We start from the raw sequence: 13,348 nt of genomic DNA on the forward strand, positions 1-13,348 counted from the left end.
GCACTCAGCCTAACATTAGACAGTAATAGGCAGACTTCCTGAGCACACAATCGCGGTGAAGAATCAGTGTTTACAGAATCAGGGAACAGCAAAGCTGGGGGAGACCTTATACATGATCTTGCCCAAACCCCTCATTCTATGCTTGAGGAAGCTGAGTCTCAGAGATGATCTGTCTGAAGTCACACTCACGAGCAAAGGGCAGGATTGGGATTTGGATAAAGGGATTCTGAGTCCAAATCCAATATTCTAACTGTTGTAATCTTTGCCCATAGGGCCCCCAAATCCATCAGTCTTTATTGAAATTAACCAATGTCCAGCTGATGATGACTAGATGGGATCAGATGACCCTCCAGAGGGTAATTGGGTATCTATGAGGGGGCCTTTAATATAATCCACACTTTTTTATACTTTTCCCAGTATGACAGGGGTGGAGGAGAGGGAAAGTACAGAGAGCCTGACTCTTTGCTCCTCATAACTCTGGGGGCTTCATCTCATGGCAATTTGTCTGGCCTCACCGTAACAGATTGATCAACCCTGAGAACCATCAGTGTGTTGTATCTGATTTTGAATTCTCACCCAGCATTAGTCCTTCAGGAGCTTTGATAGTGCCTAGGATAATAACTAGATTCCTCTGATTTTTTGAAAAATGACTTTCTTTTCTCTTTTTAAAATCTTTTTTTTTTAATTTTGCATCACTTTAATTTCCAAAAATGTCCCTGTTCTCTCCCCTCCCTGCATTGAACCATCCCTCACAACAAGTATTTTAAAAGAGAGAGAGAGAGAAAAAAAAAAAGCAGATCAGCAAAATCAATCAACAAATCCATCGTGTCCCTTGCATATGCAATGCTGTTCATCCTTCCTTTTGGAAGAGGAGCAGTGACATCATAGGGTGATATCTGGACTCCTGCGTGAACTGGATTTAAATGAGGCAGAGTTGCACAGTCGTCAGCCTCACTCTCTCTCAGAGTCATCAAAGTCCAGTGGAATGACAAAAGTCAAGACAACTGGTCATGCTCCGGGATGCAGAGGATGACCTTGGCTCTTTTGACATCTCACCAAGCTGTAAGATCTCCACAGCACCCGCTTCAGCCACCTTCATGGTGACTGAAACATTGTCATCAGCTCATTCCTCCAGGGGAAGTCTTCATGTGCTTGGGGTAGACACCCCCCCTTACTCACGGACTGGTTTGAGGCCTGCTGGTTCCCCTCAACCTGGTTTAGCCCATGTGCCAAGACAGTTTACCAGGGTGTGGCTCCTATGAATGCTTTAGTTTTTTGAAGCCACAGGTGAGAGCTGGGTGACAGGTGGACACCAAAGGTGGATGAGCAGTCCTGAAAAGGGCTCAGTAAGCCTTCTCCCCAGAGGTGTTAGTCCTCCCTGTACAACCTATAATCCCTCACCTCCACCAAGAGGGGAGACAAGGAAGTTTTCTCAACCCAACTCATCTCTGAAAGATGACTTTCAGTGCTTCTCAATTCCCATTTTCCATAAGAAACTTCAGGTTTGATTTGAAATCTCAACACCTGGGTTTGAATTCTGACTTTACCTCTTAAGTTGCTTCTCTGGGTTTTGGCTTCCTTATCTACAAAATGGGGCAGCTAGGTGGTGACACAGTGCATAGAGTTCCAGGCCAGGAGTCGGGAAGACCCATCTTCCTGAGTTACAATCCAGCCTCAGACACTTTATTATTATTATTATTATTGGTAAGGCAATTGGGGTTAAGTGACTTGGCCAGAGTCACACAGCTAGTGACTGTTATGTGAGTGAGGCTGGATTTGAACTCAGGTCCTCCCACCTCCAAGGCCAGAGCTCTATCCACTGTGCCACTTAGCAGCCCCATCAGACACTTATTAGCAAGTCCCTTCACTCTCTTTGCCTCAGTTTCCTCTTCTGTAAAATGAGCTGGAGAAGGAAATAAAAACCACTCCTGTATCTACTAAGAAAGGCCTCTGAGGCCTCTTCTAGCTCTAACACATAATCATTTGTAAACCTTAATGTGTTATCCAAGTGTCAGTTGTTATCGGCCTTTGGAAAATTCCCTTCTGTGGGAAAACTCCCACCCCCAGGGCTCTAGGTAAGTGCTGAGCCTCACTGGCCCCTGCTGTCATACTTCAGTGAGGCTTTCTCAGACTACTTCCTTCTCCCAATCTTAATTGGTACCTCTAATCCTCACCCCACCATTTAGTTCAGGATTGTGGGTGGTCCATTGCTTTCTCAAAATCTTTCCGACAAGATTATCAGCCCTTTAGGCAGTGAGAATGTTTATAGAATTGGTGTGATATAGTAGAAAGAGCCTGGGGCTGTATCCTAGTCTCAGCTCTACCCCTGAGTAGCTTCATGATCTTAGCCAAGTCACTTTCTGTTCTGGGCACCTTTGTCCTCATGTATAAAGCAAGAGGGTTGGGCTAGATGCTTTCCAAGTTTCCTTTCAGGTCTGACATTTTACATTCTCAGTTCTAAGGTTGTTTCTGACATTGGATACCCTTCTCTCTCACATTTCATATTCTTAGGTGTCTCAGAGAGAGGCAACTCCTGGTGGAGTGAACAGAGAGTCAAGCTCAAAGTCAGGATTCCTGGGTTCAAATTCTGCTACCCCTGATACATACTGGCCCTATGACCCTGGAGAAGTAACTTAACTTCTCAGTGCCCCAGGCAATTCTCAAAGAATGTAAGATGGGGTGTGTGTGTGTGTGTGTGTGTGTGTGTGTGTGTGTGTGTGTGTGTAGCAATCTGTGCACTGGTAGAGAGAGTTTACTCACTGGGAGTTCCCTGCGCCAGTAAAGTCACAGGACCAAAAAAAGATAGTCCTTCTCAGCTCCAACATTCTATGCTCAAAGTATTCTAGCTTTAACACTCTGTGTTCTAAGGACCTCCCCCTCAGCTCTGTTCTATATTCTAGTTGTTCTGTGTGTAACCCACGGTTCAAAGACCATTTGCATAAGATGCTCTTCATTCATGGAGACTGGTTATTCACTGTTCTGCTCCTCTGTGAAAGGCAGAGTTGTTGAGAGATTGGTAGAGAAGAGAGATCCTAGTCTTCTGGCTTCCAGCTTTGAGAGAAGACCCATGGTTGCAGATTCTCTTCAGGTCCCTGAAGGGAGAGAAAGCTGACATGTTGAGAAGCCAGCAACTTCAATCATGTCCTTATCTCCAGTTTGTTACACAAGAAAGTTTAGGTAATTTCCCTTTTGGTGGGATATCTCCCTCCCAATGGGAGCACTCATTCCTCTTGTGTATCGTTGGGCATATATTATTTTATGTATACTTCCTCTGATTTCTGTTTTGCTATCAACTTGGATAAATGGGCTTATCAATTATTCACATGTATTCATTGTGGAAATGGCATTTGTCGGGAAGGGAGTCAAACCATGGATATTTAAGTTGGGATCTTCCTTCCCCATTAAAGTCAGGAGCATTTGAACTTAAAAACTATTTTCCCAAGGCTAATAATATTTAAGGGAGCAGATAGATATAGCCTGATACCCCTTCCCTCTGAGGAGAACAGAGTGGCCAGCCCTTGGCCCCAACCTAGTGTTTCCCCTCCTGGCTGGAATCAAAGTCTCCCTTGAAGATGGGTGGGTGGAGGAGACTAAGGATATCTCTACTTTCCTCTATGGAGCTAGATCTAGATAGACCCATGTGGACCCACGTAACCTACGTGGGCAACACACATAGGACTAGTTTTAAGAGAGTCAGTGGATACCAACCTCATACAGGACAGCAACTTGGGTTTTGTTGCTCTGTTTTTTTTGTTTGTTTGTTTTGTGTGTGTGTGTTAGCATTCTGTTTCGAACCTCTACTTTGTGGCTGTGACTACTTGTGCCTGTCCAGGGTTTGCATCCTAGAGGGGAGGGGTTGGGTGAAATTGTCTTGGTTGGGGCTGGCCCCAAAGAGATACCCAACACTTGCTTCAGCTTGGACCTTGCATCTGAGGTGTCTGTTCACAAGGTTTGGGTCAGGAACCTCTCCTGGGCTGAACCACGGCACTGGGCTCCTCAGATAATTAAAAGCAGCCATTGGGTCAAAGTCCTCTAAAGACCAGACAAGAAAGAAAGAACAGGTGTTCCTCTGGGAAGCTTTACTTTCTCTTAATGGAGAAGCATAAAATGTGAAAGCTGGAAGCAAACTAGAGTTTCCTGACTAGAGCCTGACCCTGTTAGATTGTAAGTTCCTTAAGGTAGTGACTGTCTTTTGCCTCTTTTTGTATCCTTAGAGCTTAGCACAGTGCCTGACACATAGTGTTTAATAAATGTTCATCAATTAACTGAATCCCTCATGAAGCGGAGACAGTGTTCAGAATAGCTAGTAAGTCAGGGGTCAAACTCAGTTTTAAGAGCTCCAAGTCACTTTATGTCCTTGAAACTCAGTTTCCTCATATGCAAAATGAGAGAGTTGAACCAGATGGATTCTGATATCCCTTTCTGCTCTAAGACTAGGGCTCCTTCCAAAATACCATTAAGTCCTAGTAACCACAGGAATTTAGAGGGGTCCAGGCTCCTTAGAAACCACGTAGTCCAACCCTTCTGTTGGAGAGATGACGGTGAGGACCAGAGAGGGTAAGTAACCACTCCAGGTCCCAATGGCTGTGAGTTGCCTAACTTGGACTCCATCAATTTCCTAATTCTAGTCCAGCTCAGTGTTCTCTTCACTTAAGGGACCTTCCTTCCCGAGAGAAACTAATGAATAGTAAACAAGCTGGAGGAAGTGCCTGAAGTTAACAGGTTTTTTTTTTCTTCATGTTATTTAAAAAAAGTGCCTAATACTTGCTGCGCCAACTTCACAAGGTCGTTGTGAGGAAAACTCCTTGTAAATCTTAAATTGCTACAGAAATGTGAGTTATTCTTATGAGTGATCATTAGCTAACGCTGAAGCAGTGTGGCGCAGTGCATAGTGAGCTAGCCCGAGTCAGGAAGACAAGCTTCAAGCTGCCTTCACAAGTCCTGCTGAGTGACCCGGAGGTCACGTAACACCCACTTCGCTGCCGACAAGGTGCAGATCAGCACTGGGGGGCGAGGGGGGGAGTTGCTTATTGGGAACTCCATGCAATAATGGGCATGACTCAAATATATGTGTGCATGCACACACATACACCATGCATAGAAACACAGGTATGTATACAACATAATGAATGTATGTGACGCGTGTATATGGCATGTGTGTGGATGTATGTATATACTTCAGATAAAGGGGAATAGGTAAGTTTCTCTGGAAGAAAAATAAAACAAACGAACCCCAAGGGCGTAGAGCCTCTAGGCCCTCTCTTACCCTCAAGCTTCGCTTTTCCCCTGCTGGTCCAGAAGAACAGGGAGATAAGGTCGGAGCACTGGAGGTCTGGCCATTCGAGAAGGGCCAGGAAGCCCATCTCTGAAGGGGAAAAGCAGTAATCCCTATGGAGGGTGAACTGCAAGCCTTAGGATTAGGCTCAAGGCAGGAAAGAACCTGGGGCCACTGCCTGTGCTGGGAGATGGATGTTCAGTGGGGAGGGGACTGGGGAGGGGGATTGGGAAGGGGAGGAGGAGGCCGGGGAGCCGAGGCTGACCGGAGAAGGGGAGGGGGCTGGGGAGGGAAGGAGGAGGCTGGGGAGAGGAGAGCTGGCTGGAGGAGGGGAGGGGGCAGTGGCTGGGAGGTGGAGTCGGCGCGCGGGTCCGGCCGGCTGCTGCTGCTCCTGCTGCTGCTGCTGCCGCCGCCGTCTCCGCTGCCGCCGCTGGCCGCAGGCAGCTGGTGTCTCGGGCTCCTAGCCGGCTGCAGAGCAGAGGCTGCGCGGAGCGAGCGAGCCAGAGCGGCTGGAGGCGGCGGCCGGGCAGCGCGAGCCCGGGAGAGCGAGCCGCGAGGCGCTGCGCCCGCGCTCCAGCCTTCGCCGCCGCCCTCTCCAGCCTTCCCCCGCGCCCACTGAGGCCGAGAGCTGCAGCCCTAGCCCCAGTCCCAGCCCCAGCGCCGGCGCGAGTCGCCCCGAGCTCCCGGCAAGTTCGGCGGCGGCCCCGGCTGGCTCGTGGGCCCGTCGCTGGGAAAGTTTCCCCTGCGGCGGAGGCGGCTGCGGCGGCTCGAGCTTGGGCTCCGGCTTCTCCTGCTCCCGCTCCCGCTTCCGCGGCTGCTGCTTCTGCTCTAGGCTCCCGGAGAGGGCAGCGCGCGCGGGATCGAGTCCGGGCCAGTCAGGGTGCTGCGGGCAGCCCCCGGGGCTGCTCATCGGACTGCAGCCGCCGTTGGAAGGTAAGGAGGCGGATTGAAAGGAGGGTAGGCGGGCAAGAGGGCGGCACTGGGCTGCCCAGAGCCCGGGGCCATCCCCACCCACTCCACCGACTGTTTTCGGACACTTTGGGGTGCGCGTACTGGACTGGGGCTGGTGGCAAGGTTGGGGAACCTGATGATGAGGTTGGTGGAGGGGGTTCCTTTTCTCCTCTTCCCTTCTTAGCGCAGCCTGGGCTTTGCTCTGGCCTCCAGGGACAGGGAGGCAAGTTCATCCCAAATTGGGTTGTCCAAGACTACCCCAAATCCCCTCCCCCGTTCTCCCACTTCTAGGTCTTTGCCCCTACCTCAGGGTTGAGTATCGGACAGCCTTGCGGGGGACAGGTGCGCCGAGAAGGGTTGGGAGGGAAGCTGAGGGGGACGCGGAGAAGTGGAGAGGAAGGGCAGGTGCATTTTTCGGGGTTCGGTGGCCACGGCCCCTGCTGGGGAGGGGACGCGTGATGGGGCAGCAAGCACGGCTACTGAAGGGGGGGGAGGGGGCTGAGGATCCCAGACAGAAGGGGAAGTTCGAGGTGTGTGTGTAGGGGAGGGAGTCAGGGCAACCCTGGTACAGTGGAATGCCGCGTGTAGTGGAGGGTATCTATCTTAGCTAAGGGCGGGGGGGGGGAGTACTTAGCGATAGAAGCTCTAACTTTGTTGGGGGGCCTGGGAAATAAAAAAAAACCCACTGTAGCTGGGGAGGAGAGGGCAGAAAACATACATTTAGCCATCTGAGGTGTGCAGAATTTATTTTTGGTTTGAGGCAGGAGATAGAGAACTCCTTCAGAATGTGGGAAGGGGGGCGGGTGAGTCGGAGGTGTGATTGACTGTTATTGACAGAGGAAGAAGCCCAGGACAAGGTTACTTTTTAGGAAGGGGAATGAGGAGTCAGAAAGACAGGAAAATCAACTCTCCTTTTGAGGACTGACCTGGAGCTTGGGGTAGAAAAACTCCGTGGTCAACTTCTGGGCTGAGAGTTCTTAGCCCTCTCTGGCCTCCACACGTGGGGAAAAGGAACTCCGGCGGACACCCTGTAAGCTCTCAGAGATTCTAGGATTCTCTGAAAATCAGTCAGACACTGAGAAGCTGAGCTCCAGGCAGATGAGCTCGGAGGCGCCCTCTCTGCCTGAGCCCAGGGAAAGTAGGGGGAGAGAAAGGAAGGGGACGGATTGGGACTTGGACGAGATTTTCTCCTTAATGCCAGCGTGTGGTGTATCTCTGTCCTCTGTAAAACGTTTCCAGCTCGCCAGAAGGTTATTCGTGAGATGGCTGGACGGGGGGGGGGGGGGGGGGATTCGTAGTGATTATTAAAACCCTTTTTGAAACAACTTGGTGTGTAGGCTGTGAGATGGTGAATGAACCTTGCAAGGTTTCTTAGGGTTGGATTTGTTCCCAAATCCTCTGAACCCAGCAATAAAAGTCCCGTTTATCCCAGGCGCCAGGCGTCCTTCCTGGGTCTGCTCAGCTCCCAGTCTTTTGTCAGTGGGGTGTCTCGGTGTCTGGCCTTCCCCACTGCTTCCCCCTGGCCCCATTGGGTTAAGTGGCCAACGGAGTCCAGTAGTGCTTGGGGGGAGGAGCTGAGGAGGGTGGGAATTTCCTTTCCTGGTTCAGAGTTCTCTGATAGCTCAGGGCCAGTTTTCTGTTGTTTCAGGGCTTAGCGGAGTGCCTGGCACACAGTAAACCTTTTTTAAAAAATGCTTATTGTCTGACTGCCTGACTGCTGATGGTTCCACATCCCCGTGTAGTTCAGGGATAGGAGTACTTACAGGTAAAAGTAGAGTTTTGCAATTGCTAACCCCCAGGCATTTCTTGAAACACACGGGGGCCTATAAGGTTGTTCATATAAACTTTTTTCTTTAGAGTCATCTATCCAATTGGAAACATTTTACTAGCCCCATTGAGATCCTAAAACACATATCTTGTCATCTTTGTCATTTAAGGGACTGTTTAACATTTAAAAGGCTGTTCTTCCCTGGATTCTGCGGTTTCTCTCACTGCCCAACCCCCTGTCCTTTGCCAGTGAACAGGTCCAAGGCAGCGTGATGTCTTTCTTGTTCCAGGATGATGTTTTCTCCTTTCTCTTTTCTGAATAAGTAAACCGATTGCCTAGCTAGTCGTCTTTCCTTACTCTGCCCTTAGAACGCTCTTCAGAACGGGAGGAAATGTGAAACAGTCCCTAAAAGATGGTTAATATTCCTGCGTTTGTTGCAGCCAGCTTCATGTTTTCCTTGGATGCCACCAAAATATTCTACAAACAAAAGTTACCATAAAAAAAAAGATTATTTTGAATAGATGAGGTGGAGGGAGGAAGGGAGGGAGAGAGAGAGAGAGAAAGGGGTGGAGAGGAATACATTTTTATACTTAAGACATTCCACTCTACCAGAAAAATAGTGTGGTTTTCACTGACTTTTTTCTTGTTTCTCTGCAATGGAGAAGAGGAACAGTATTGTAGAAGGGTGGTGGGCCCAGAGGCTGCAAACCAGAGAGCTACCAGAAAGCTGATACCTATTATTATCTGTTACCTTGAACCATAGGCTTCTAGAGGTGAAAAGGGCCTTAGGGATCACTTAGACCTCCACATTTTGCAAGTGAGGAAACTGAGTCCCAGAGAGGGGGCGGTAACTTGGGGGAGGTCACACAGCTTTCCTTTCCCTCAAGTTTTGGCTTCCAAGGAAGCTTAGTGAAAGTGGAAGAAAAAGGGAGGGCTCCCAGGAGATGCTTCTGATGTCTGTTTGAGCTCTGGAGCATGATTGAGTAGCATGGAATGTGAAAGCTGGAAGATCCTTCGAGATCAACTATGATAACCTTTTTAATGTGATTCTCTTATGCTAGCTCAGATTAGAGTCATCTGTATTTGTGTCTTGGGATTATAGAACCATAGATTTCAGGCTGGAAGTGACCTTGGACGTGGCCTAGTATAGTTGCTCGTTTGACTGACTTGGCAATAGGAAGACCTGGGTTCTAATTCTGCCCCAGACACTTACTAGTTGTGTGACCCTGGGCAAGTAGGTACTTAATAAATACTTGTTAATTGATTGAAGGAAGGAAAGAATTGAGCCCAATTCCCTCTTTTACAGATGAGGAAACTGAGGCTAGGCCATGGTATGTAATGGAAAGAGCCCTTTGTATGGCAAGAGTCAAAGGGCTTGGGTTTGAATCCTGGTGCTGCTCCTTATATGTGTGACCTTCGGCAGTTTCTGTCCCTCCCTGGGTCTCATTTTCCTTATCTCTAAAACAAAGGAGACTTGGCAAATTGGACTCTAAGGTCCCTTCCAGACCTACATCCAATGATCTGATGTCTGAAATCAAACAGCAAACTAGGGGCTGAGCCAGGGCTAGGTCTTTCTCCTTGACTCCTAAGCCAAAGTTCTTCCTCCCAGACAAACCCCAGGAGGATCCTGGGAAATTTCAACTCTCTTTCTCTCATCTCTTCTTTCCCAGCCTCTCTCCAAGTCCAGCCTTTCCTTCCCGATTAAAATGACAGGAGTTTTTAATATCCTTTACCTGTCTGAAGTTAAGATGGCAATGGGTGGTTGGAAGACCCGTTAATTTCCAGAACCCAATGTTAATTTGGAGAGGGAGAAGGGAGGCAGAGCTCATTAGTTTATGGAGGATCAGCTCTCAAGGGGAATGGAGACTTACGTAAGAGACCTGGAGAGAAGAAGAGAGAGAATAGGGGAGAGAGAATGGGGCTGGGGTGGGGGGAGAGGGAAGGGACAGACAGAGAGACAGGACAGAGAGAGACAGAGAGATGAGAATAGGAGGAGTGCTGAAGAGAGAAGAAAGGAGGAGAGAAGAGAGACTTCACTTTTGGATCTAGACTTGCAAAGGATCTCAGAGACTTTCCAGTCCGGTCCTCTCTTTTTAGAGATGAGAAAACAGAGACCTAAGAAGGGTATGTGACTTGGCCAAAGTCATACACATACACCATGTCAACATAGCATTTGAACTCAGGTCCTCTGTCTCCTTAGCCAGTTTCATTCAAATAGAAACAAATCTCTGGGGGCCACATATTGACTTAGAAAACCACAAATTAACATTATTTCTATTTTTTTTTTTGCATTTTTATTTATTTTGTTAAGCATTTCCCAATTGTATTTTAATCTGGTTCAGCAACCCTTGGGCCAAGAGTTTGATAGGTCTTTTCTGTACCACTTCTCTTTCACCTTAGGGTGAGGTGCAGTGAAAATAGCACTGGATGCCAAGATGAGAAACAGGATCAAAGCCCCAGTTTCTGGGTGTAAGCCGAAGTTTCCTCATCTGTACAATGTGCGTAATAATAGTAGCCCTACTTACCTCAGGAGGTAGATGATTGTGAAAAAAGTATACACTGACTCAGAGATGTTAAACACCTGTCCCAGGACACTCCCAAGTGTACCAGAACCAGATTAAAATGTAATGGGGAAATATTTAACAAAATAAGTAAAAATACGATAAAACAGAATGTTACATTTTAAAACTAAGTCAGTATGCAGCTGAGAGCTTTATGTCAATGATTTAGTGGTCCATTTCTATAGGTGTGTGAAGCTACTAGTCTGAATGTTAAAGAATAGTAATTAGGATGATGTTCTAGTTGCCCTGTCTCCTATTTCTGCTAAAAATGTTTATCCTAGACTATAAGCACCTTGAGGGCTCGGACTGTCTCATTCATTTTGGTCTTTGTGTTTCCACCACTAGTACAGAGTCTGACACATAGTATGCCCTTAATATGTGCTTTTTGGCCGACTGATCCCTGCTGTCCTTCCACCTCCCTTACATCAGGGTACTCACCGCTCCTCCCTTGGGATGGGGCCTCACATGGGTCTCCTTCAGACTGTGGATCATGGCTGTGACCAGACACTGTTTCTCAGAGAGCATCATTGGTCTCCACACTTTCGATCGTCCTGCTTCTCTCTCCCCAGCCTGAGCTCCCTAGGCTGCCCTGTCCTTGACACCTTGGAAGGAAGCAGCTTAGATGACTGAGATGCAGGTTTCGGGGACATTGCCTATCCTCCTGGCAACCCCAGGGAACAAAGCTCCTGGAACCATTTGGACTACGTTGGCTCAAGAAACTCAGTAGCATTGGGTCATCCTCAGCTGGGATGTGGTTCCAGATAAACTGAGTGTGGTTTGAAAAGTCCTTACAGGATTCAAGCTCAGGTTTTCCTAAATCGGAATCGAACTCTCGCTCCACTGTGCCACCTAGTGGTGGTGTGATTCACTGTGAGAATCCTCATCAGTGTCACGTATGTTTACATGCGTGTTGTGAGAAGGATAGCTGGCAGATAGACATCAAGTGATTTATCAGTACCCAGGATACATTCAAGGCCTCTAGTGTGTGCATGTGTGTGTGTGTGTGTCTATCAGTTCATAGAAGGAAATGGACAAGAGGCGCACGAAATGGTGGGAATAATGATAATGTTCACATAGTGCTTATTGTGTGCCAGGCACTATCCTAAGTACTTTACAATTGTTATCTAGTTTGAGCCTTATAACAAGCCTGGGAGGGAGGTGCTGTTATTATTCCCATTTTACAGAGAAGGAGACCAAGGCAGACAGAAGTTAATTGACTTACCCAGAGTCATACAGCTAGGAAGTGTGTGAGGATGGCTTTGAACTCACGTCTTCTGGATTCCAGGCTCTATCCAGTGAGCCACCAGCTGCCTCTCAGAGGATCGTGGATGTATTGAAGTATAAATATACTTCTATAAATAAACAAACAAATAAACAAACAAACAAACAAACAAATAAGTAAATATATGTATGTATGTATGTATGTATGTCTATATACACGTATAAATGCATAAATATCCTGCCACAAAGACCAAGGGCAAAGAATCGTAGAGAATGAGTAAGTTAGGAAATGTCTTGCTTCAGAGGCAGTTAGATGGTATAATAGATAGAGCACTGGGCCTTGAATCAGGAAGACCTGAGTTCAAATCCAGCTTCATACATTCATTAGCTAGGAGACCCTGGGCAAGTTACTTAACCTGCCTCAGTTTTCCTCAACTGTAAAATGGGAGTAAGAATAGCACCTACCTCCTGCAGTTATTGTGGGGATGAAATTAGGTAATATTTGTAGAGCGCTTTGTAAATCTTAAATATTTATATAAATGCTAGCTGTTGTTATCATGTCTTTAACCATATATGTGTGGGTGTATGCTGCCTCTATGTTTTATTTTTTATTACTCCCCTACCGGACGGTAAAATCCTTGAGGACAGAGAATATGTCTCCTTGGCCATGGCGCTTAGAACATGGCGGTTGGTCAATAAGCATCTTGTAAATGATAAGTGAGCCCATTGGCTTCTTTTCGGGGGAGAGGAGTGAGATGAATCCCCTTTCTCTTTGTTTTCTCTCCCCCTCCCCCTTGGGCCTCCTCGAAGGATTCCTGCAGAGTTAAAATATTATGACTATCCTTCTGGTAGCCCCTTCGCTCATGGCAGGGAGCCTAATTTGACGTCATTGACAAAAAGCCCTCATTTCTGGCACTTGGTGGATGACATTTCATCAACCAGTGTAGGCCTGTTCCTTCCCCCTCTTATTTTCCCAAACCATAGTGCAAAGACCATATGTGCAGATAATGAGTTTAAGCTGATAAACAGCTCACAGATTTACCCAAATAAAGACCTTTCTTCCTAGAAGCCACAGGCAACTTGAAAAGTATTTGTCTGGTTCCCCTGGGGATCACACTCGGTCCACTGTACTTCTGTGTGCTTTTCTCAGTCTGCTAGAGAATTCGCCTTACCTGCTGTGTGACTTTGGACCAGTCCCTGTCTCTCTCTCTGAGCCTGTTGGTCTCTAAGGTTTCTTCTGGCTTGACAATTTAATTTCTAAGCAATACCGTCACAGATTTAGAATGCAAAGCCATCTAGTCCAACTCCTTTTCCCAGGTGAGGTATTAAGGCCTAGAGAGGTTGATTGAATTGTCTGAGGTCACACAGACAACAGAGTAAGGATTTGAACCTAGGGCTTCCAGCTCCAAATCCAAAAACTCTTCCCCCTATTCTGACATTGCCTATAACGCTGTGAAATTTATTCAATGAAGTTTCGAAGATTAGCTGTTGTAGCCTGGGAGGTGTGGGCAGACTGGAGGGCTGGTGTACCTCGTGGGACTGGCTCCCTAGCCAGAGCAGGGACCTTTCTGC

At 47.5% G+C, this 13,348-nt stretch overlaps 1 protein-coding gene across 1 annotated transcript in view; it reads left to right on the forward strand.

Annotated features, from left to right (window-relative positions):
• The first annotated feature begins 6,148 nt into the window (after positions 1–6,148).
• The window catches only part of TSPAN18 (tetraspanin 18), a 228,637-nt gene continuing 221,437 nt past the window's right edge, over positions 6,149–13,348 (forward strand). Inside the window, exon 1 of the mRNA XM_021009835.2 lies at positions 6,149–6,208. The gene's annotated coding sequence lies outside the window, so the exon portion shown is untranslated. The remainder of the gene's footprint in view (positions 6,209–13,348) is intronic.

Source organism: Phascolarctos cinereus, unplaced genomic scaffold, assembly GCF_003287225.1.
Source record: "Phascolarctos cinereus isolate Bilbo 61053 unplaced genomic scaffold, phaCin_HiC Scaffold_9;HRSCAF=440, whole genome shotgun sequence".
NCBI classification, from domain to species: Eukaryota; Metazoa; Chordata; class Mammalia; order Diprotodontia; family Phascolarctidae; genus Phascolarctos; species Phascolarctos cinereus.